The 23,660-nt window shown below is 41.7% G+C and overlaps 1 protein-coding gene across 16 annotated transcripts in view; it reads left to right on the top strand.

Moving 5' to 3' along the window:
• The window catches only part of MYT1L (myelin transcription factor 1 like), a 729,735-nt gene that overhangs the window by 251,210 nt on the left and 454,865 nt on the right, over positions 1-23,660 (top strand). For all 16 annotated transcript variants that reach the window (XM_073568131.1, XM_073568128.1, XM_073568134.1 and 13 more), the window contains one exon: positions 21,254-21,376. The gene's annotated coding sequence lies outside the window, so the exon portion shown is untranslated. The remainder of the gene's footprint in view (positions 1-21,253; positions 21,377-23,660) is intronic.

Raw genomic sequence — 23,660 nt, 5'->3', positions numbered from 1 at the left:
ATGTGTCACTTACTCGACTGTTTAGTGTATATTTTATAAAATCACTGTTTTATCGGCAGGAGACTATCACTAGATAATTTCTTAGTCTGCCACCAGGTATTCCATCCCTGCCATTACTACTGATTGGCCGGTTTCTGTGTACCACCAATCAGTGAGGTGGGCGGGGTTATACAGAGCTTGGCATTCAGAGAACTGTAGAATCTGAAAAAACAATGCAGTCACTAACACTGATGTTCCTGTCATGATCCAGTGTTGGATCTGGCGGTATTAAAAGCACAAAGTGAACTTTTTTTACTTTGGTTAAGTTCAAAGGTGTTTTGACTGTCCCCGGTGGTGGTTGTGGTATTGCACTTTGGGTTTTTGTGCACTTAATTAGGTATCAGGTGTGACACCCTATAAAGGTGTGCTAGAGGTGTGCAATCACTGCCTGTGATATTGTGAGTTTGTGTTCACTCTGTTTTTGGAGAGCCTGGAGATGGAGCTGGTGAGGAGTCCTGCGCAGCTTAGCCAGGGGGGAAGAGTGTCAGCTATGGTGTCTGGATGAAGGGCTGGCATGGTGTGGTGGAGTCGCAGTGATGGTGTCAGCGGGAAGTGTCTGCATGGGCTGGTGGAGTGGCTACTATGGAGAGTGGCACTCACCATGTGGGACTTGGTTGCTGAGCTGGACTCAAGCATGCTTGACTTCGTGGCAGAAGCTGAACACTTCCTTGGGACTCTGGTTCTAAGCAGCTGCAACTGGTGTTGGACTCTGCTCCAAGGCTGCACTAAGGTGAAGGATCCTGTTATGGTGATGGATCCAGGTGGAGGAGAAGATGCACTCAGGTGGAGGGCTCTGTTGCTAGGAGCGCACGCAACAGAGCAAAGCTAAGTGGTGTTTCCCCTGTATTGTCTCTTTCCTCATGTGTGTTATTAGTGCAGTGGTGGGATTAGTCTCCGCACCGACCCATTCCCTAGTGAGGGTTTAGGGTCAGGGTGAGCAAGGGCGTTAAGGTACGCGTGCGGCGACAGGTGCGGAGCCTGTTTAGGGAATGTAAGGAGTGCAGGGACTCTGGCTCAGGGGAGCTTAGGAGGTCTCCATTTCCCCATTCCCTATCGCAGGGCCCACCATTGTTAAAGTTTCCCAGGTTCCCCCTTTATTATTTGATTATTGTATGTATAACGTGTGATACCTAAATTCGCCAGGTGGAGGTGGCGTATCCACCTGCACGTTTTATTATTTAAATGCGCCCCACTGGAGGCGGTGTATCCAGGGTCACGTGTGTTATGGGTCCACCTTGCGGAAACATCTGCGTCCCGACACACGTGACCATGACATTATCACAGGCCCTACAGTTTTTTTTTTTCTGGTGAGCTTTGGCCATGTGGAGACCTGTGGTAATTGCTGCCGGGCCTCACTGAGGAGAGTGGGGAGCGGCATGGTGTGTTAGAGCCGCTGCAGCAGCAGTTATCACGGTCTGGGGCCTCTGCTCAGGTAACCAGGAAATCAAAAATGGCGGCTGCGGTCTGGCAAAAGCCCCTAGAGTCGCTGCTGGGGAGCAGGACTTGCTCATGCACGGGGAGGTACCCAGGCAGGTGGGAGGAATGGTGCCCCACGGAGCTGCCTGGTATTCCCCGAGGTGAAGGGGTACATCCCTGTGGTGAGCAGACTAGGTGTGTAGTCGCTGCTGGGGAGCGGGACTTGCTCTTACAGGGGACGCACCCAGGCAGGTGGGAGGAATGGTGCCCCACGGAGCTGCCTGGTATTCCCCGAGGTGAAGGGGTACGTCCCTGTAGTGAGCAGATTGGTGAATAGTCCGCGGGGCTCATGCCAAATCTTCGATGCCGCCCCTCCTGGTCGTGTGGAGGCGACCAGCGAGTATATATATTTTCCTCCATATTCCTGCGGCTATGGTACTAAAACCCCCTAGAGTCGCTGCTGGGGAGCGGGACTGGTTCATGCATGCGGGCGCACCCAGGCAGGTGGGAGGAATGGTGCCCCACGGAGCTGCCTGGTATTCCCCGAGGTGAAGGGGTACGCCCCTGTGGTGAGCTGACTGGTGTGATAGTCCACGGGGTTTACGCCATATCTTCTATGCCATCGAAGAAGCCGCCCTCCTGGTCGTGTGGAGGTGATCAGCGAGAGTATATTTCCTCCATTTCCCGGTCCCCTTCTCCTCCTGGTGTGTGCAGCAGGTGTGCTGCGGGGGAGTAGGGACAAATCTCTACCCTCGCCATTAACCAACCCTAGGAGGCGCAGTCCTCATGGTGAAAGGGTTGGAGGGTGTGTCCCTTGGTGAATAGTGGGGGTGTGAGTGTGGTGACACAGGGGGACGCCTCTGTTGTCAAGTCCAGAGTGAGTTCACCAAGTTATGACAAATGTATGTGTGCAATAAACATGCAGGTCCGGACCTGTGTGTGAACGAGCATGTATGGGTGCCACCAAAAAACATCTTGGAAATGTGTTGTGGAGTCTGATCAGCTCTTAGCATACATACACATACATAATCTCGTTCCCCAGGTCGGCGCTGTGGAGATGAGTGGTGCCTCCAAAATGAACATGTATTGCCAATACCAGCGGTGTTTGTCATGAACCTGAAGTGTCAGGTAATGGTGGGGTGAACTCGGGATCTGGGCGTCCCCGCTGTAGGTGTTTCCCTAATGAGGGGTGGTCTTGAGGGTCCAGAGGCCCCTCATTAAGGAGGGGGTACTGTCATGATCCAGTGTTGGATCTGGCGGTATTAAAAGCACAAAGTGAACTTTTTTTACTTTGGTTAAGTTCAAAGGTGTTTTGACTGTCCCCGGTGGTGGTTGTGGTATTGCACTTTGGGTTTTTGTGCACTTAATTAGGTATCAGGTGTGACACCCTATAAAGGTGTGCTAGAGGTGTGCAATCACTGCCTGTGATATTGTGAGTTTGTGTTCACTCTGTTTTTGGAGAGCCTGGAGGAAGGATGGAGCTGGTGATGAGTCCTGCACAGCTTAGCCAGGGGGGAAGAGTGTCAGCTATGGTGTCTGGACGAAGGGCTGGCATGGCGTGGTGGAGTCGCAGTGATGGTGTCAGCGGGGAGTGGCTACTATGGAGAGTGGCACTCACCATGTGGGACTTGGTTGCTGAGCTGGACTCAAGCATGCTTGACTTCGTGGCAGAAGCTGAACACTTCCTTGGGACTCTGGTTCTAAGCAGCTGCAACTGGTGTTGGACTCTGCTCCAAGGCTGCACTAAGGTGAAGGATCCTGTTATGGTGATGGATCCAGGTGGAGGAGAAGATGCACTCAGGTGGAGGGCTCTGTTGCTAGGAGCGCACGCAACAGAGCAAAGCTAAGTGGTGTTTCCCCTGTATTGTCTCTTTCCTCATGTGTGTTATTAGTGCAGTGGTGGGATTAGTCTCCGCACCGACCCATTCCCTAGTGAGGGTTTAGGGTCAGGGTGAGCAAGGGCGTTAAGGTACGCGTGCGGCGACAGGTGCGGAGCCTGTTTAGGGAATGTAAGGAGTGCAGGGACTCTGGCTCAGGGGAGCTTAGGAGGTCTCCATTTCCCCATTCCCTATCGCAGGGCCCACCATTGTTAAAGTTTCCCAGGTTCCCCCTTTATTATTTGATTATTGTATGTATAACGTGTGATACCTAAATTCGCCAGGTGGAGGTGGCGTATCCACCTGCACGTTTTATTATTTAAATGCGCCCCACTGGAGGCGGTGTATCCAGGGTCACGTGTGTTATGGGTCTGCCTTGCGGAAACATCTGCGTCCCGACACACGTGACCATGACAGTTCCACTAAGTTGAACCCCAGTAATGTGGGTCTTTCTCCTACTTCTACAGAGAAGTTTTTGAGTATGTGGGAGAAAAGTGCATTTTAATGTAAGCAGGTGCTTTACTTAAATCACCTCTCCAGTGCTTATTTTAATCCTCCCCACCCACTCCCCCCCCACTATGCTGATATCACTTATGTCTGTTCCCTGCCTGTTGCATAATACTTACTAACTGCCATCTTTAGCTCTTCCCATCGCTGCTCCGGTCCCACTCTGCCAGTTTGTGACCACAACTTCTGCCAGACCAGACGTCACAACTAACAGACACTAACTCTCAATGTAAGTCTATAAGAGCTTCAGTCCAGCTTTCAGAGACTTCCATTGAGCAGTTATTTCCTGGAGCGACCTGGAGCAATCCAGTTAGTCATAACTAGTAGAAGAGGGTCGGGGCAGCGCCAAGAACAGAATAAGACTGTGACCGGTAAGTCTTCTACTACAGTTAAGGAGCTTACATTAGCGATACCACTCTGGGAAGAAATACAAACGTACACAAGTGGTAGTTTAATATGGACCACAAGTTGGTAGAGTATATTATATATATATTCCCTTATCTACAACATCTTAACCGGTTACTTAAGAATCCTCCTGGATGGAGAAAGAAAAATGTTGTGAAGAAGAAGCGGAGAGTGGTGGTCATGGGGGATTCCCTGTTGAGAGGAACAGAGGCTGCTATCTGCAGACCGGCTATAACCTCAAGAGAAATGTGCTGTCTTCCAGGTGCAAAAATTAAAGATGTGTCAGACAGGATATCAGAACTCTTCAGACCTACAGATGACTACCCATTCCTGCTACTACATGTGGGGACAAATGACACAGCAAGAAACGACCTGGAAACCATCTGCAGTGACTTTGAAAACTTAGGTAAGAAAGTGAAAGAACTGGGAGCGCAGGTGGTCTTCTCTTCCATCCTCCCAGTGGATGGCCATGGAACAAAGAGGTGGAATAAGATTCTGCAGGTGAACAACTGGCTACGTCGATGGTGCCGTCAGCAAGGATTTGGATTTCTGGATCACGGAGTGAATTATGATGGACTACTTGCTAGAGATGGGGTGCACCTTACGAAGACTGGAAAACATGTATTTGGAAGTTGCCTTGCTACACTCATCAGGAGAGCTTTAAACTAGAACAATGTGGGAAGGGAAGCAAAAGGCCAGAAAAAGCCATACACCTGACAAATGCTATTGAGAACTCTGCTATTAGAAGTGGAAAGGAAGAACAAACACAAAAAAATCTAAATAATAAAAATATTGGAGAAAGAGAAACCAATCACAAATTAAAATGTTTCTATACTAATGCACAAAGCATGGGCAACAAACAAGGAGAATTGGAACTACTAACACAGGAAAATAAATATGATGTCATTGGAATCACTAAAACTTGGTGGGACGATACACATGATTGGAATACAAGACAAGAAGGATACAACTTATTTGCAAGAAACAGACTTGATAAACGAGGAGGAGGTGTCGCATTGTATGTTAGAACCGCGTATATCTGCACAGAGATTGAAGCTTCAGAGACTGGGAGTTCTGTGGAAACTGTTTGGGTAAGAATACAAGGACAGAACAATGGAAAGGACACCATTGTAGGCATTTACTACACGCCGCCTGTGCAAGCTGAAGATATGGATGATCTCTTTATGCATCAAATGGCCAAGTTCTCCAAAAAATATGACATAGTTGTCATGGGAGATTTCAACTATCCTGACATTTGTTGGGAATCTCTCTCAGGCAAAACTAACAGGTCAAGGAAATTCTTATCCTCTCTAGCTGACAACTTTATCTTCCAAAAGGTAGGGGAGAAAACAAGGGGATCTGCTATCTTGGATCTAATCCTTATAAACAGGGAGGAAATGGTTGAGGAGGTAAAAGTGGCTGGGACCCTAGGAGGTAGTGACCATGCTATTTTACAATTTTGGATAACTAGAGGAGGAAGACCTGTGAAGACTCAGACGCCAAGGTTAGATTTCAGAAAGGCAGATTTTAAGGGATTCAGAAAGAGAATTGGAGGGATCCAATGGTAGGATATCATTAAGGACAAAAATGTCCAGGAAGGATGGGAAATCTTGAAAAATGAAATTCTCAAAGCACAATTGTTAACATTTCCAAAAAGAGGGAAGAATAGGAAGCATTTAAGGAAACCAGAATGGATGAACACAGAACTTAAGCACATGCTAAAAAGGAAGAAATAATGTTTAAAAAATGGAAAGAGGGAGGCATATCTAAAGAAGAATATAATGCTGTCTGCAGAACTTGCAGGGAACAAATCAGATTATTAAAGCTGACAATGAATTGAGGCTTGCAAGAGACGTCAAAAGCAATAATAAAGGATTTTGGGGATATGTCAAAAGTAAAAGAAAAGTCAAAGATGCTATAGGATTTTTAAAGGATGAAAATTATGAAATGGTAAGACAGGATGTTGAGAAGGCCAAACTTTTAAATTCCTATTTTGCATCTGTTTTCTGTCAGAAAGGAAATGTAACATCAACTGTTCTTCACTATCCTATTAAGGGAATAGAAGAATCCAGGATATCTATAAACAGAAAGATAGTGAGGAAACACTTAGCTAACCTAAATGATTTCAAGTCTCCAGGTCCAGGTAAATTACACCCCAGAGTACTGAAAGATAGCAGAAGAAATTTTGGAACCCCTCTCCATAATCTTTGAAAATTCTTGGAGAACAGGAGAAGTCCTAGAAGACTGGAGAAGAGCAAATGTTGTTCCTATCTTCAAAAAGGGGAAGAAGGTGAACCCAGGCAACTATAGGCTTGTGAGTCTGACTTCTATACCAGGGAAGATCTTTGAAACAGCATGTATGTAAGTACCTGGACAAGAATGAAGTGATTAAACAGAGTCAGCATGGGTTTGTAACTAATAAGTCATGTCAGACTAACTTAATTTCCTTCTATGACAGAATCACTGATTGGGTGGATCAGGGAAATGCTGTAGATATAGTATATCTTGACTTCAGCAAAGCATTTGACAAAGTATCTCACACAATCCTTATTGAATAAATGGCTTAGTATGGAATGGACAAGGCAACTGATAGGTGGATTCATAACTGGCTTAGTGATTGGACCCAATGAGTGGTCGTAAATGGCTTACACTTCCAGTTGGAAAAATGTCTCAAGTGGAGTACCACAGGGCTCTGTCCTGGGCCCTGTATTGTTCAACATCTTTATCAACGATTTAAATGAAGGAATTGAGGGTAAACTGATTAAATTTGCTGATGACACAAAGCTAGGAGGGATAGCTAATACTAGAGAAGAGAGAGAAGATTCAAAAAGATATAAATAAACTGGAGCAGTGGGCAGCAGCTAACAGAATGGTTTTTAAACACTAGACCTACTGATGGAGTCATTTTGACTCCTTTCGTTTTTTATTTCTCTTCTGTGACTACATTTTTCAGAATTCCAGCTTGAAACTCGGTGACTTTTCCTCAAATATGATGTGAAAAAAGATTTTGTGAGAATAAATAATTTTGGTGAAAAATTTGCACGTTTTTTTCAAAATTTACCAAGAACTACTGAAGGGAGTCATTTTGACTCCCTACTATATTTTGAGGTCCTTTTGTCACTAAATGTTGCTATAAAGTTTTGTGCATAATTTTTTCACTCTGTCTTATTTACCCTGATGTTCATATAGATGTAGTTCAATTTACATGTCAACTTTTCACATTTTCCTTGTGTTTTACCTGCTTGTATTACTGTGTAATACTGAACAAAATAGCTTGTTTACTCTAGGCTCTTATCTTATCAGATTTGATGAGAAATCTACTCGATCGGAGAGACTGCAAACGGACAAGTTTGCTCTATTTTCTACTGTGTGGGACAGGTTTATTGAAAATTGTATTGCGTGTTACAAACCTGGCCCATACATAACGGTGGATGAGCAACTTTTCCCAAGCAAAACTAGGTGTCCATTCACGCAGTACATGCCTTCCAAACCAGATAAATATGGCCACAAATATTGGCTAGCTGTTGATAAGGAGAGCAAATATCTGGCAAATGGCTTCCCTTATCTAGGCAAAAGATGACACACGCCGTGCTGAGGACCGTTTAGCTGACCATGTGGTAATGAAGTTATTGGACCCGTTTTTGAAAAAAGGTCGCAATGTTACAACCGATAATTATTTTACTTCAGTAAAATTAGCTAAACAGCTAAAAAGCAAAGGAACAACCATCGTGGGAACACTGAACAAGATAAGGCGAGAAGTGCCTAAAGAAATAAAATCCATGAAAGAGGAATTGTACAACACTAAAGTGTTTAGAAATGAAGACCATTTTACACTTACAGTATATCAAGGAAAGCCCAACAAAAATGTTGTCATTTTGAGTTCCGTCCATCCAGATGTTGTTGTTGCGTCTGATTCCGCTAAAAAAACTCCAGAAACGGTAAAGTTTTACAATGAAACAAAATATGGAGTAGATGTAGTGGATCAGATGGCACGAAAATATACCACACGAACATGCACAAGGAGATGGCCTGTTCATGCATTTGAAAATGCCTTAGACTTTGCGGGTATAAATGCATGGATAATATTCAAGGAGATTACCCACCAAAAAATGTCACGCAAGGCATTTTTGCAAACGCTTGTGAGAGAGTTGAGTGGTCCTTATGTCACAGATAGGGAAAAGGGTTCCACGTCCCAAGTTTCTACATGCTCAGAAGTGATGGTTCAAACAAAATTTTGCCAGATCAAAGAAAAGTGCAAGAAAAATAGATCTGTCGGCAATTGTAAGACTTGTGGTAAGTCTTTGTGTGGGCAATGTACTGCCATAAATCAAAGGCAATGCCTAAAATGCGAAACACCAAATGTTTAGAAGGTGAATTCTGCGCCATATTTTCATTTTTATGCTCCTCCACCTACATTTTATCTGCTTTTTGTTCTTCAGTTGTTGTTTATATGTGTGCACTTGAATAAAAAAATTTTTTTGAAAAACGTCTATTATAATTATTGTTATTTTCTGTAGAAAAATAAGAAAAGCAGAAAAAAAACAATCAAAAGCATTACTGTTGGATCTCAAAATAATAATACATTACAAAAAATATAATTATTAATAAATAACCACAAATGAAACTCTAAAAATAAACGAAAACAAGCAAGGAGTCAAAATGACTCCTTTCAGTAGTTCTAGGCGGGGTCACGAGTCCAGTAGTCCTAGTGTTAACCGGGAAAAATGCAAAGTACTACATCTGGGCAATAAAAATGAAAAAAGCATATACAGAATGGGAGGAATAGGGCTAAGCAACAGCACATGTGAAAAAGACTTGGGTATACTAATAGATCACAGACTGAATACCCACATAATTGCTGTACTATCTGTGTATATAACCACAATAGGCCACACGCTCTACAGAGGTGGCGTTTATAGTAGATTGGCCAGAACAAAGTCTTAACTTGCACATAAAAATTGTAAGGCTCCTTTTGAGTTTACCAAAAGACATGTGGGAGACTCTCCAAATGTATGGAAGAAGGTGATGTGGTCAAATCAGATGTGTGAAAAAGACTTGGGTATACTAATAGATCACAGACTGAACATGAGTCAACAGTGTGATGCAGCAGCAAAAAAGGCAAATGCAATTCTAGGACATATTAACAGAAACATACAGTCTAGATCACATGAAGTCATTATTGCCCTCTAACTCCTCTTTGGTCAGACCTCATCTGGAATACTGTGTCCAGTTTTGGGCACCACATTTTAAAAAATACATCAACAAACTGGAGCAAGTTCAGAAAAGAGCGACTAGAATGGTGACTGGTCTGCAAACCCTGTCTTATGAGGAAAGGTTGCAGGATTTGGGAATGTTTAGTTTGCAAAAGAGAAGACTGAGAGGAGACTTAATAGCTGTCTACAAATATCTCAAGGGCTGTCACATTGTAGAAGGATCATCTTTATTCCCATTTGCACAAGGAAAGACTAGAAGCAATGGGATGAAACTGAATGGAAGGAGACACAGATTAGATATTAGAAAAAACTTTTTGACAGTTAGAGTGATCAATGAATGGAACAGGCTGCCACTAGAGGTGGTGAGTTCTCCTTCAATTATTATTATTATTATTATTATGCATTTATATAGCGCCATTTATTCCATGGCGCTTTACATGTGAAAAGGGGAAATATAGACAAGTATAGCAAACATGTGTAAGACAAGGGACACACAAGTACATAAGGAGAGGGGACCCTGCCCGCGAGGGCTCACAATCTACAGGGATGGGTGAGGATACAGTAGGAGAGGGTAGAGCAGGTCGTGCGGTGGTACAGTAGACCGAGGATCATTGCAGGCTTGTCGGAACAGGTGGGTCTTCAGGTTCTTCTTGAAGGTTTCCGTTGATGGTGAGAGTCTGATGTGTTGCGGCAGAGAGTTCCAGAGTATGGGGGAGGCATGGGAGAAGTCTTGTATGCGGTTGTGGGAAGCAGAGATAAGGGGGGAGTAGAGAAGGAGATCTTGAGATGATCGAAGGTTGCGTGCGGGTAGGTACCTAGAGACCATGTCACAGATGTATGGAGGGGACAGATTGTGGATGGCTTTGTATGTCATGGTTAGGGTTTTGAATTGGAGCCTCTGGGCAATAGGAAGCCAGTGAAGGGCCTGGCATAGGGGGGAGGCTGGGGAATAGCAGGGAGACAGGTGGATTGGTCCGGCAGCAGAGTGTAGGATGGACTGGAGCGGAGCCAGAGAGCTAGAGGGGAAGTCAGAGAGTAGGAGGTTGCAGTAGTCGAGGATGGGAGATGATAAGAGCATGCACTAGTGTTTTTGTGGTTTCATGGTTGAGGAATGAGCGGATCCGGGAAATATTTTTGAGTTTGAGGCGGCAGGAGAAGGCGAGGGCTTGGATATGTGGTTTGAAAGAGAGCGCAGAGTCGAGGATCACCCCAAGGCACCGAGCGTGCACGGCTGGGGAAAGAAAGCAGCCATTGACATTGATGGATAGGTCTGGTGGAGAGGTAGAGTGAGATGGGGGAAAGATGATGAATTCTGTTTAGTCGATGTTCAGTTTGAGAAAGCGAGCAGAGAAGAAGGCTGAGATAGCAGACAGACATTGTGGGATTTCAGTCAGTAAGGAGGCGAGGTTGGGTCCAGATAGGTAGATCATTGGCATAGAGGTGATACTGCAAACCATAGGATTCTATGAGCTGTCCCAAGCCAAAGGTGTAGATGGCGAATAGTAGGGGTCCTAGGACAGAGCCTTGAGGAACACCAACAGACAGGGGGCGAGGTGAGGAGGTGGTGTGTGAGAGGGAGACACTAAATGTTCGGTCTGTTTGGTATGATGAGATCCAGGATAGAGCCAAGTCTGTGATGCCAAGAGATGAGAGAGTCTGTAGCAGGAGGGAATGGTCTACGGTGTCGAAGGCAGAGGACAGGTCCAGGAGAAGGAGGACAGAGTAGTATCGCTTGCTCTTGGCAGTTAGTAAGTCGTTAGTGACTTTAGTTAGAGCAGTTTCAGTTGAGTGATGCGGTCGGAAGCCAGATTGTAGCCGGTCAAAGAGGGAACAGGAGGAGAGGTGGGAGGACAGTTCAAGATATTCATGTTGTTCCAGTAGTTTCAATAGAAGTCTTCAAACAGAGGCTGGACAGACATCTGTCTGGGATGATTTAGTGAATCCTGCTTTGAGCAGGGGATTGGACCAGATGGCCCAGGAGGTCCCTTCCAACTCTACGATTCTATGATTCTATTATTCTCCTTTTTCAAGGTCAGGCTCCCCTTTTTCATAAGGGTTGAGACTTGGACCCAGGAGTTATCAAATATTAATGGTCTAGCCTAAAGATAGCATTAAAGTCACAGAAGACACCTGCAATACATAAAAGCTTGGTTTATAGATGTCTCCTACACAATACAGCAAAGTCAGATTTCAGCTGGACCAGCCAAAGATTTTCTGTGTTTCAGGACCTCCGTACTCTCCCCAACCAGAAAGTAAAATAAGGACTGCATATGTTCTACTCACTTCTACTGATCCTTTTGTTTTCAGGGAAGATAAGTGACTTACTTTCTTTCCTCAATTGAGAATACATGCATGGTGATTCAAAATGAACATGTACTGTATGTTCATGGGGGGTCTTGAAGAATAGCTTTTACAGGAACAAGCAATCGAGCAACAGACTTGGAAGGTTTAGGGACTAGGGATGGGCGAATCTACTTGTTAGGACTCGTTACTCTGCGAGTAGTAGGGGACTCGCAGGAGTCGGTACTCTGCGAGTTTCCAAGCGATTACTCGCACAGTAACGAGTCCAATGCAAATAAGGCTAAGTGCACACGTACCGGAACTCTCGCGGAAATTACCGCGAGAATTCCGGAATTCCTTTCCGCGGGAAAATCGCATTTTAAATTCCCGCGATTTTCCCACGGAAAACTAGCGATTTGCAAGCGTATTTAGCTTGCAAAATGCTAGCGTTTTCCAAGCGATCTGTAGCATCACTTGGAGAACTGATTGACAGGTTGGTCACACTCGTCAAACATAGTGTTTGACAAGTGTGACCAACTTTTTACTACTGAGGCCGCCTATGCGGCATCAGTAGTAAAAGATAGAATGTAAAAAAAAATTAAAAATGGTGTTATTCTTACCCTCCGACGTCCCGCGCAGCCTTCCCGCCTCTCCACGCATCCATTCCCAGTAATCCTTTGCGAAAATGCCCGCGATGACGTCCGTTCTCGCGGGATCGCGATGTCTCGCGGTAATTCGCGATGACGACGCGCGAATGACCGCGAGACTTCGCGATCCCGCGAGAACGGACGCCATTGCGGGCATTTTCACAAAGGACTACTGGGAACGGATGCGTGGAGAGGCGGGAAGGCTGCGAGGGACGTCGGAGGGTGAGAATAACAATATTTTTTATTTTTAAATTCTATTTTTTACAGGGATATGGTACCCAAAGCCTGGAGGACAGTCTCCTCTCCTCCGGACCGTGGGTACCATCCACAATTGTTCTGCTTACTTTCCGCATGGTGTGCACAGCCACATGCTGGAAGTAAGCGGAACAAAAAAAATGGCAGCACAGGAATCGCTGCAATACTCGCATCCCCATTCATTAATATTGGACTCGCTAGACTCGCAACGAGTAGCGAGTTTCCGAGTCGGACTCGTTAGAGTCTAGCGATTCCGAGTATTTCAGGATTCGCCCATCCCTATTAGGGACACATCTACATACCACAGTCTGATAGTACTAATCTGAGTGCCACCAGACTAAACATATCGGCATGTTATTTCTAGAAGATACAGGTCTCATCAATACCTGTCATGCCAGAGCTGTGTACTCATTAGTGTGAACAAGGCATTTCTTGCTATTTGTAGCTATTGAGCCCAATGTCAGCTCTCATCATAGAAGTTAAGGAATTGATTAGTCTTTATAATAAGTACATTATAAAATCCCATCATATTAAATATGGATTCCGACTTTTAAAAATATATTTATAAGGTGAACCACTGATTATTCTCAGTCCTTCCTTTAAATACTAGAAAATGCTTCCCAACACCGGCTTAATTTGAGACGCATCTTTTGCTCATTAATTTTAAGTTGACATCTGGAAAGAACTCACTCTTTGAATTATTGATCATGTTTGAGCTAAACTTGTCATCAAGAGTGAGATGTCTACCCTGTATTTCATCCGTAGTGCCAAGTTTATCATACTTCATTGCACTACTAGGTCTCCATGACACTGCAAGAGTCATTATTTTGTGCCGTTAATGTTGACATGTTGGATTTTGTTTGCGCAAGCAGTTTTGGTGAAAAGAATGATATTTTTTGATTTTTTTTTGTATTTATACTAGACTCTGTTGGCATGAAACCTCATGGTGTCCAGTTTTAAAGAGGCTATCCGAGTTATTATATTAAGTTTCCTGAATGGCTGTCAATTTGATCAGAGAACTATAATAGTTGTACATATAAGGGTTTTCCTACTTTTTTAAGTATTATACCATATGGGTCGACTTCTACATCAAGGGCTCCATAACGACTCTCCTATTCTTTTGTGTGACTGGTGAATGCTAGAGCCGATACTCAAGACCAGAGGACGAGAAGCTGTGGAGCTACAAAGGCAGAGAGCTCAGAGCACTATGGACTGATGGTCCCCATTCATATTAGACTAACGTTAGGTAAACCTGCCCATATAGATGGATTCTGCCAACAGACAAATATTTATGGGGGCCTTTGACAGATGATTGTCAGAGGATTTAGGGATCTGGCCAATTTTGCACTACAAATACTTCTGTCCCCCTGAGATGGCCCTCGCCTTAGATGTCTGGCTGTGGCTCTCTCATAGAGAATACAGGAGTGCTCGACAGCTATTTAAAATGTATGTGAGGATTCAGGGACTATCATCATAGCACTTGTGGGAGGAGCACACCAGAATTAAACTTCATTTTTTGATTTAACAGTGGTGTAACTTGCAGCTATTGGGCCCCAATGTAAAATGTCCAACTTGATTCCCAAATATCACAGGTCTTTATTAGTATTGCTCATCTCATAAGGGCAATTGGAGTCTCTGGTGCCCAGTTGCGATTGCAACTCCTGCACCTAGTATAGATGCATCCTTGTCTTTCATGTTGCTGTTATAATATTATAAGGGTTTGTTTAAACACCTCAACACCTCCCCTATCAATAAAGATTCCTCAACAACAGCGATGGTAGCATTGTCAGTTTATGAGTTATAGTTAATACAGGATATCCATACTGCTACCCAAATATCGGACTATAATGGACAGATCGTCATAATGAGAGACATGAAAAAGGAAAGGAATAATGATCAAGAAGTCCAAAATGTAATAAAAAATATAATAAAAAATATAATCCCTTTATTATAGCATACAGTATATGGAAATAATATATATAATAATATATATGAATAAGAATAGAAAAAATATTAAAAAGCAGCGCAATTGAGTGTAGGGTGCAAAGCCTCATACATACATACCAGTCCTTCCAAATAAATAAAAAAAAGTTGAAGCAGCACTACAGCACAAAGCAGTTATAAGGTGCTATTTATTAGCCCATATGGTGACGTTTCGGTCCCAGGTGTGAACCTTTCTCCAGTTTGAGAATGGTCCACACCTGGGACCAAAAAGTCGCCATATGGGCTAATAAATAGCACCTTATAACTGCTTTATGGTATGAATAAGGATAGATAGTTGCTAGTGACTGTCACAATAGCAACTAGTATTCACAGTGTTGAATATATTTCCAATTCCTCTATAAACATCAAGTGGCTAGGTGTCAATAAATTGTGGCATGGCAATATAGCCATTAGTACAGGCATGGACTGCATAGAATGATTTAAACACAATGGTACCATTGAGTCTGCTGACGAAGGAAGGTCCGAAACGCGCATCGGGGCAGATGCACATACACTAAGCCTTCCTCTTTGCGATGTCTTTCTCAAGTATGGTACCATTGTGTTTAATTGTTCCATGCATTCAATGCCTGTACTAATAGTTATATTGCCAGGCCACAAAAAATCCCTTTAATATCTCAATATTTCTTTATAGAGGCCGGCTATTACTAGACTGAGCAAAGGAGCTTATGCAAATACTGTTAATGCATTGAACTCACCACAGTATGCAGTAACCTCTCAAGCTTTCTCTAGTGTTGGCAACAATTTGCCAAAAAGCAGTATCTCCATGTCTATCCAGTGATATTGGAAAAAAAAAGCTGTAATGATTCAGTAGGAAACATATCTGCAAAAATTTGAAAAAGATATTATATTCAAAATTTTACCATGGCAAATATGTTAGAATAATCTACTGCACATTGTGCTCCGCTGAGCTAAATTTTGCACTTTTTCCATCTTCTGTCTTCGATTTGTACCGTCTTTACCTTAGAAAATATTTATAAATCTGCCCCATTGTTTTCAATTTCTGTTTAAATGTTTACTTGCTTTTATGTGTAAAATTATTTTTATTTTGATTTAATCCCAATTAACTCCTTTTTCTATATTTTTTATTATCCTACTATTGTTATTGTATAATTAGAAAAAAAAATGAATTTAAAAAAATTCTGTATTTGAGATGCACTGTGATCTCTTTCTAAAGGAAATAAGATATATTTTTAAATTATTGAGTAGTTTTTTAAAGAACTAATTCAATGATGTTCAACGTGATTTTTGTATACTTTATGAAAACATAATAGAGAAATATCAAAAAAGTCTGTTAAAAAGAACCTTTATTGTGTGTTTTATTTAGTCATTTCTCATGTGGATCCTAATAATCATCCACTCTATCAATCGTGCCTGTAAGAGCGTGGTAACCTGACTGTCTTTCTGGTGACACACGTAAAGGACAAATAATTGTAAGCCACGATATTCTTCCGAGCCTCTGACATAGATAGATAGCACTCTGGCTACATCTAATATATGCAGCTGGTGATTCCTTGGATTACCTGGGGATTAGTTGGCCAAAATATGCCGCAATAATATCCTCATTAAAGTGACACACATAAATAACCTTTGGCTGCGAAGGATGAGCCGTTCTTCAAGTGACCTTGCCCAGGTAGAGATGACACGAGATGGATCAAAGTCTTCCAGAAGGAATCCTCTCCATTCTCACAGCTCACAACCATGAAAAGAAATTTTCAACTACATCCGCACAATCTCCCTGGTATTAAAGGATGGTTATTATACATTGAAAATTCTGTAGCAGAGACAACAGATGAATGTTATGTAGACCATCCCTTGGTTTCTGCGGTTTTGTCTGCTGTGAAGCTATTCTTAGAACTTGATAGGTCAAGGGCTTTCCATTATGTGACGCTTCTTCAAAGCATTTGACAGTGAATGAAAAGTAATATTTTCATAAACGTCACGCTTGAGCTGTCAGAAAGAAGGATAGACATTTGCTTCACATTGCCCTTTTCACATATCGCAATGATCCCCAAAGAAGAGACATCCACCATGGTCCACCATAAAAACAGCAGGCACAATAGCCACATCATAAAATAATTAATAATAATAATAATAATAATAATAAAAGTTGTAACAGCCACAGATGTACCATTGGGCTTCTCACTGGCCGATACAGGCAGGAATATATGGGGCCCTTTGCAGACCAAAAGCTCATTATTATCCAAAATTCCACCTGTTTTGGAGGTGGAAGTGGTCCCCTTACCTTTTGGGCTCACTGTGCAACGGCACAAGTTGCACCAATGGTATATCCACCCCTGGGGCTGCACAGGGGTTCAAGAGGTAAGTGGGCCCATGTCTACCTCCAAAGCAGGTGTAATTGTGCATTGTGATAAGCTATTGGACTTGGGCCATATATTGTCTCTGCAAAGGGGCCCTCTTCTGGGCCACAATATCTTCATAACAGTAGCATGAGCTGCGTGGCCTTAGCCAAGGCATCAGTAGTAACTCAACATCAATGGCAACCTAAGAGCCCCCCTAACAACAGTATCCAAAATACTACCATAGGAATTGCAGAGTCAGCTCCAAATACAGTCAGCCACAATGTGGCTTAGGAACCTGACACTTCTGTCTATCAGACATGGCCATTCAGCCAGCATATTTTTGGGGTAGAAGGGGAGGAATTGGAGTAGTGGTGCCACAACTTATCTCATAGTTTTCCAGAGGCCTTGCTCACTCCACCATATACATAAGATGAGTGCTGTCTGGTGTTTTATTGGCTAGCCCTATGACCAATGATATAAAATTGGGTCAGTACTTGTTAGGCGTCAGGTTTCTGCCTCTGCTCTGCAGGAACCCAGAGGCTCACATTCTGCGGTCTCCTGCTGTCTTTCTACTGCAGAGGAGATTGCTTTGCAGCAGATCGCTCCAGAGACTAAGTCCCTCTGTGTTCCTACTGGGCATGCTCACAAGACGATGTCCCATTGGAGATCGGGAGTCATGTGCCCAGGTCCTGTTCCAGATCTCATTGGTCCATCTCGGAACTCCAGGAACTCATTAATAGCTACAGGAAGTGACTAGAGGCTGTTATTTTTGCAAAAGGAGGATCTACGAAATATTAATGTCACTTTTATGTTGAGGTGCCCATACTTTTGCACTGGTCAAATTTTGTTTAAATGCAGATTGCACATTTTCTGTTAGTACAATAAACCTCATTTGAATCCAGAAATATAACTGAGTCCATCAGTTAGTAGATATATGAAACTGAAATAGCTGTTGCAAAAACCCAAATTGTTATAAAGAAGAAAGGTTAACATTAATAGGGGTGCCCAAACTTTAACATATGACTGCAGCTATTTTACCCTCTGACTATCTGCTTCTGCTCATGTATATATACTATGTGGTGCTTTCCTATATGTATTGTTACTATATGTCACATTTTTATTATTAATAAATTTTGTATTTTTGCATATTAGCTTAGACTCTAGTTCTCTGTTTTTTTAAGATTTTTTTTATCACTTGGACAAAAAAGTGCCCTAATTTTATGGATAGTCCATTTATTTCACGAAGGTTGGCAACCCTGATTTTCACTGGGGAAGGTAATTTCTAAGTGGTCACTGCCAATTAGTAAAAAAAATAGGATAGGACCATCTATGCATGTTCTCCATTTTTCCAAGAACCCCAACGTGCTGCTTCTATGGTATTTATGCTCTTTTCAACAAGTGTCAGAACAATAAATGGCATCCTTAGATGAATTAATGAATAGGCTGGGCTCGAGAAACACCAACCTTTGCCACCCAAGATGGTTTTGGTAATATAAACTTTAATACCTTTGATCTTTAATTTCAGTGGTACACAACCCACACTGTTCTGCTGAGCTCATCAGACTGTAATTTCACACTCCACAGCTCACATACGTTATTACAGATCCGTATTATAAACCGTCCCGGCCACAAAAGCTTATACTCATATTGTGACGGCGCTATATGTGCGTAGAAAATGTTAATAAATGTGCAAACAATTTTAAAGACTTGAACATGATATCGTTTTATAAACTAGTATTTATTTTCATCTTCAGTTCTCCTTAAAGGAACCTTTAGCAGCCTTCAGTCTCATTAATACGTCGTATGCTATTGCTATGGATGCATTTTATTAGCGTCCTTAAATTTTATCCTCCTCATGAGAAGGAATCATTGAAGCAGCTAATCAATCCACCTTTATGTTTCCCAATATTCATTTTTTTTGCAAGGCAGACATAAAATTGTCTGTAAATGATCTTTTCTTCGGTTTGCAGCCGAAAGGAATAATTCTAGAATATTGTTGGCGCTTTCATTCTTATGAAGTATCGAGCAATACTAGAAGTGATGAATTTTTATGGAAAAGGTTCTCAAGAGTCTGACGAGAGCCGCGTGGTAGTTGAGAAACATAGACTACGGGACAAGAGAAACTTTGATGACTTTGACCTTGGCTCCTTGCTGATGAAGGTTTCCAATTATAGTGTGGATAACCAAGAGAATAATAAAATCAACCCATGGCCAAAAAATCTAAACTTCTACACTACCATTATTAACTATATTGATTAGACTGAAGCTTTATCTTGTTTGGGACATTCTTAGGAGATGCAAGTAACTGTAAAAGCTAATGTTTGGAAGAGTTAAAGGAGAAGTATTTGGAAGGATCTTCATCAGTGCATTGATGCTATCAATGATGCATTTGTGAACCTTAATGGGGCTTTTCATTTATTTTTTGAAAGTACAGGACTGTTCTGTTAAAGCATAGCAAAATCAGCCCTTACATGATGTTTGATCCAGTATTATATTTCTGCTAAGGCCCCATGGCTGCAGCTGTGATGTCATGATTACATCACGTAACTACTGTAGCCAATCATTGTCAACAGCAGTTTGGTGCCATCTACATGGGCCTCACCTGTAAGACCAGCATTTGGTTGCAGCAGTCTGTAATGATGGTATTGATGACACCACTGCCGTCATGTGAGCAACGACCTAGGGTAGGGGCAGAAAGGATGCACTTGAGACATTGGGGGTACGTAATGCTGATTATGCCTACGTACCAAAAATGGTGCATGTAATTTTCATGAAAGTTGATAAATCTAGAGCTTTCCAGATAATGATATACTGTATGTTATCAGCAGTATTCTAAAGATTTCTTGCACTGAGCATCATAAGGTAGTAATGAAAACTACAATTTTGGATATTTATGAAGGTAGAGCAGTCATCTTTGGTCCTCAAACAGGTAGCAGCTTACATTTTGTAAAGAGCCTCCTTGAATTGAAAACTAGAACTGAAATGTTTTTGGAATGTTATTACTCCTCTTTTTCTTTCGCTAGTTGCAATAATTATCACCCAGTGTATGGGAAGAGTAGGACAATTTGGGCCAAATAGGATAGTCTAAATATTATATGTAGCAGGTTGATCTACCTTATTGTACACCTAGATGCTAATGTACATTATTTTTGTAAAGATTTTCATATTAAAGATTTTGGGCTTTAGTGTGCACTTTTTCTAAATATTTTATAGAACATTTTTAGCATCTTGTTACATATGCAGTAGTGAAGCAGACTGGCTACAATCCTGATCACTTTACACCTGACACATTTTTCTCACCTCCTCTAAGTTGCAAAATGAAATATACTGCCAACTAGAATCACTGTCGATGCTGCTGTAATCACAGGACTTAATCAGTTGTCATCTTTTCTTTACATAAACTACCGTACTTGATATTTCCTGTTTGGATAAAGGTAGTTAATTTATTGTACCTCAATTTTTCTTGTATACCAGCTTCTTATAACAGCAGGGAGAAAGTAAAGGACTTCAGTTACTCAAATGGATCCTGTCTCCTGATTCACGCTTTACCAACGTAGGATGAATCAGAACCTGGTTGCCTGATTACAGCCAAGTACATTTTCTCCGAAACTCTCGTAGCAAGAGGCCTTTCAATCATCTCCTGCAGTGCAGGGGATCTTTACAGTATATTTTTTTTCTAAAATGCTGTAGCATAACCATTAGCATGAATCAGGCAACAGGTTTTTGAACTCCCCTTTCTCTACAACATACTGAAATAAATGGAGTGTGAAGCATACAATAAATGAAGGTAATATACAGCATGGAAAACTGTTTTTGAAAATTCTAGTTTAGAAACATGAGATTACACTAAGTCGTGTATATTTCATGGGGTTTAGGCTTTTAGGTGGGTCACTAAAGAGTTTTCCTTTTTCTAATAAAGTGATTGCCTATCAGTAGACTATGCGAACAAGTTTAAATTTGTTAGGATCTTACCTTTTGATAGATTGTACCAATGAAGAGATTTGTATTATATTGCCTCTTAAGTTTTCCAGGCACAGTGGTGCTCCTGTCAACTGTGTAAGGAGCTGCTTCCGGTTACATCAACTTAAATGTACTGCACTGCTATTCCATGCACACAAGTGGCAGGAGCACCACTGTGCGGAGGAAAGGGAATAAAGAGGATATAAAACTAAACCAGTGTTATGTTTTACCATTTTCGAGAACAGTTAGTACCGGTTGTAGTAACTCATTACTATTTAACCACCATTTATAGGTATAATATAAAATATTTCCTTATTTTCTTGACCTTAATGAAATTCATTTTTTTATAGAAAATGAAATTAAATTAGAATAGCGGAAATTAAGAAACACAGAACTCAACGCCGCCTTCACTGATTGTCAAAAATTGAAATCTGGACCAAAAGAAGAAATATATCACCACCAGGACGTCTCAGGTAGTACATGACAATAACCTAGCATTTAACGCTATAGACCCGATTCATCATTGCCTTTGCGCCTGTCTTTTGTCTAGTATTGTGCCCTTTTTGCATTGCACCCAATCCATCATTCTATTTGTGCAGTTTTTGAAGTCTATTTTATATGTGCTATCCTGTTGCTTTTTTTCCATCTTATGGGCGGAATCTAGCAATTCCAGATGTTTTAATTCTCATTTATAAATTGCGAATTTTATTATTGTAATAAAAGACACAAAATTTGCTGCAGCTTCCCTATCTGGTGTATTTTTCAGTACGCCAAAATTTTGTTGCAATTTTTGTGGCTGTTTGGCACCAATATGCGAAAACTGTTCAAGACAGGAAGAAAGCCCCTATTTCACTTTGCGCCAAATTCATGAATCCTATTTTGATTAATTTTGGGGCCAAAAATGACAAGTAATATCACAAGACAAAAAAGGAAAGGGACTTAAAAAATCCCAGGGAATGGCGAATTAATAGTTCATTTAATAAAATTTATATTTTGCCATGTAAAATAAAAAGCCAACAAAATTCCAAAATTTCTTTATCAATTCCTAATGGCTTTCAAGAGCTCTTTTTGCTGTCATCTAGTGGCATAGTTATCAACATTTACCATCTTGAATCCCACCCCTGAAACTCCTGAGAATGGCCCGACCCAACCAAGAATACCCACATTTTGGTGATGTTTGCATAAATGCACAGGCAAGACAGTTGGCGTCTCTGCAGTACTAGTTACACACTAAAAAAAGAGTGATGGTTCCTAATGAAGGACTCCAAGCAAAAATTTTGGAAACTTTAAAGCATTCAGTTAGAAAATGTTATAATTTTTTAATTTTATAAAACATATGTTATTTTCTGAAATCAGAAAGCCCTGCGGAAGACGGACAATAATTTTTAATGGCCAAGAGATATGATAGGCAATAGATTTGGGTTCCTCTAAGGCCACGTTCACACGTTCAGTATTTGGTCAGTATTTTACATCAGTATTTGGAAGCCAAAACCAGGAGTGGGTGATAAATACAGAAGTGGTGAGGTGTTTCTATTATTCTTTTCCATTGATTGTTCTACTCCTAATTTTGACTTACAAATACTGATGTCAAATACTGACCCAATATGGAATGTGTGAACAGGGCCTTATGCAAAGATTTGGTGCCCAATTTTCTTTTTCTATCTTTAAACCTCAGCTGCAAAAAAGACTGAATGGGTAAAGGAGAGTCAGCCACTTATGCGAGTAACAAAATCAATGATAGTTAATGGGGAATTAATGAACCCAACCCAAAAAATATGAGGAATTTCTTGATCCAACCCTGTGGCCAATGACCAGAGTCATGAGAACCTCCTCATACTTTCTGGAATTTCTGGCTCCTCTTCTTATTTATTAGCCCAGCACAGCATCAATATAATGGACCTAAGTCACGCAGGGCCTACTAATCAGGAGAGGCTGCAGTGATGCCAGCAAGTAGGAGGAGGTTCATGAGACTCTGGTCAGTAGCTGCTGACTACCAACATGGCTGCTGAACAAGGGTTCTGCAAATGTTTTTGATCATTATTATTAGCCCCTTAATGGGGTTATCTGGGAATAATTTTTTTTCTATGGAGTTTAGTTATCACTCATCGGAAGGTAGCTGCTAGCTACCTGTCTATTCTGCCAGGCAATGATCTTTTATAGCTCAGAGCAATCACGCACCCCTTGAGGCAGCGATTCAAGTTTTCCCACCTACAAAGAATGGGGAGGTCTGTAATTTTTATTGTAGATACACTTCAACTGAGACAGAATCTAAGAATAAAACTCAGAAAATCACATTGTATGATTTTTGCATAATTAAATTGCATTTTATTGCATGAAATAAGTATTTGATCACCTACCAACCAGCAAGAATTTTGGCTCTCACAGACATGTTAGCTTTTCTTTAAGAAGCCCTCCTACTCTGCCCTCATTACCTGTATTAATTGCACCTGTTTGAACTTGTTACCTGTATGAAAGACACCTGTCCACCCAATCAATTACAGTCCAACCTCTCTACCATGGCCAAGACTAAAGAGCTGTCTAAGGACACCAGGGACAAAATTGTAGACCTGCACAAGCCTGGGATAGGCTACAGGAGAATAGGCAAGCAGCTGGGTGAGAAGGCAACAACTGTTGCACAAATATTAGAAAATGGAAGAAACATAAGATGACCATCAATCTTCCTCAGTCTGGGTCTCTATGGAACATCTCGCCTCGTGGGGTAAGAATGATTCTGATAAAGGTCAAGAATCAGCCCAG

This window comes from Dendrobates tinctorius, unplaced genomic scaffold (assembly GCF_039654945.1).
Source record: "Dendrobates tinctorius isolate UK_male_01 unplaced genomic scaffold, ASM3965494v1 ptg000021l, whole genome shotgun sequence".
Lineage (NCBI taxonomy): Eukaryota > Metazoa > Chordata > Amphibia > Anura > Dendrobatidae > Dendrobates > Dendrobates tinctorius.
Note: the sequence above shows the minus strand (reverse complement) of the source record. Positions and strands in the feature narration are given on the sequence as shown.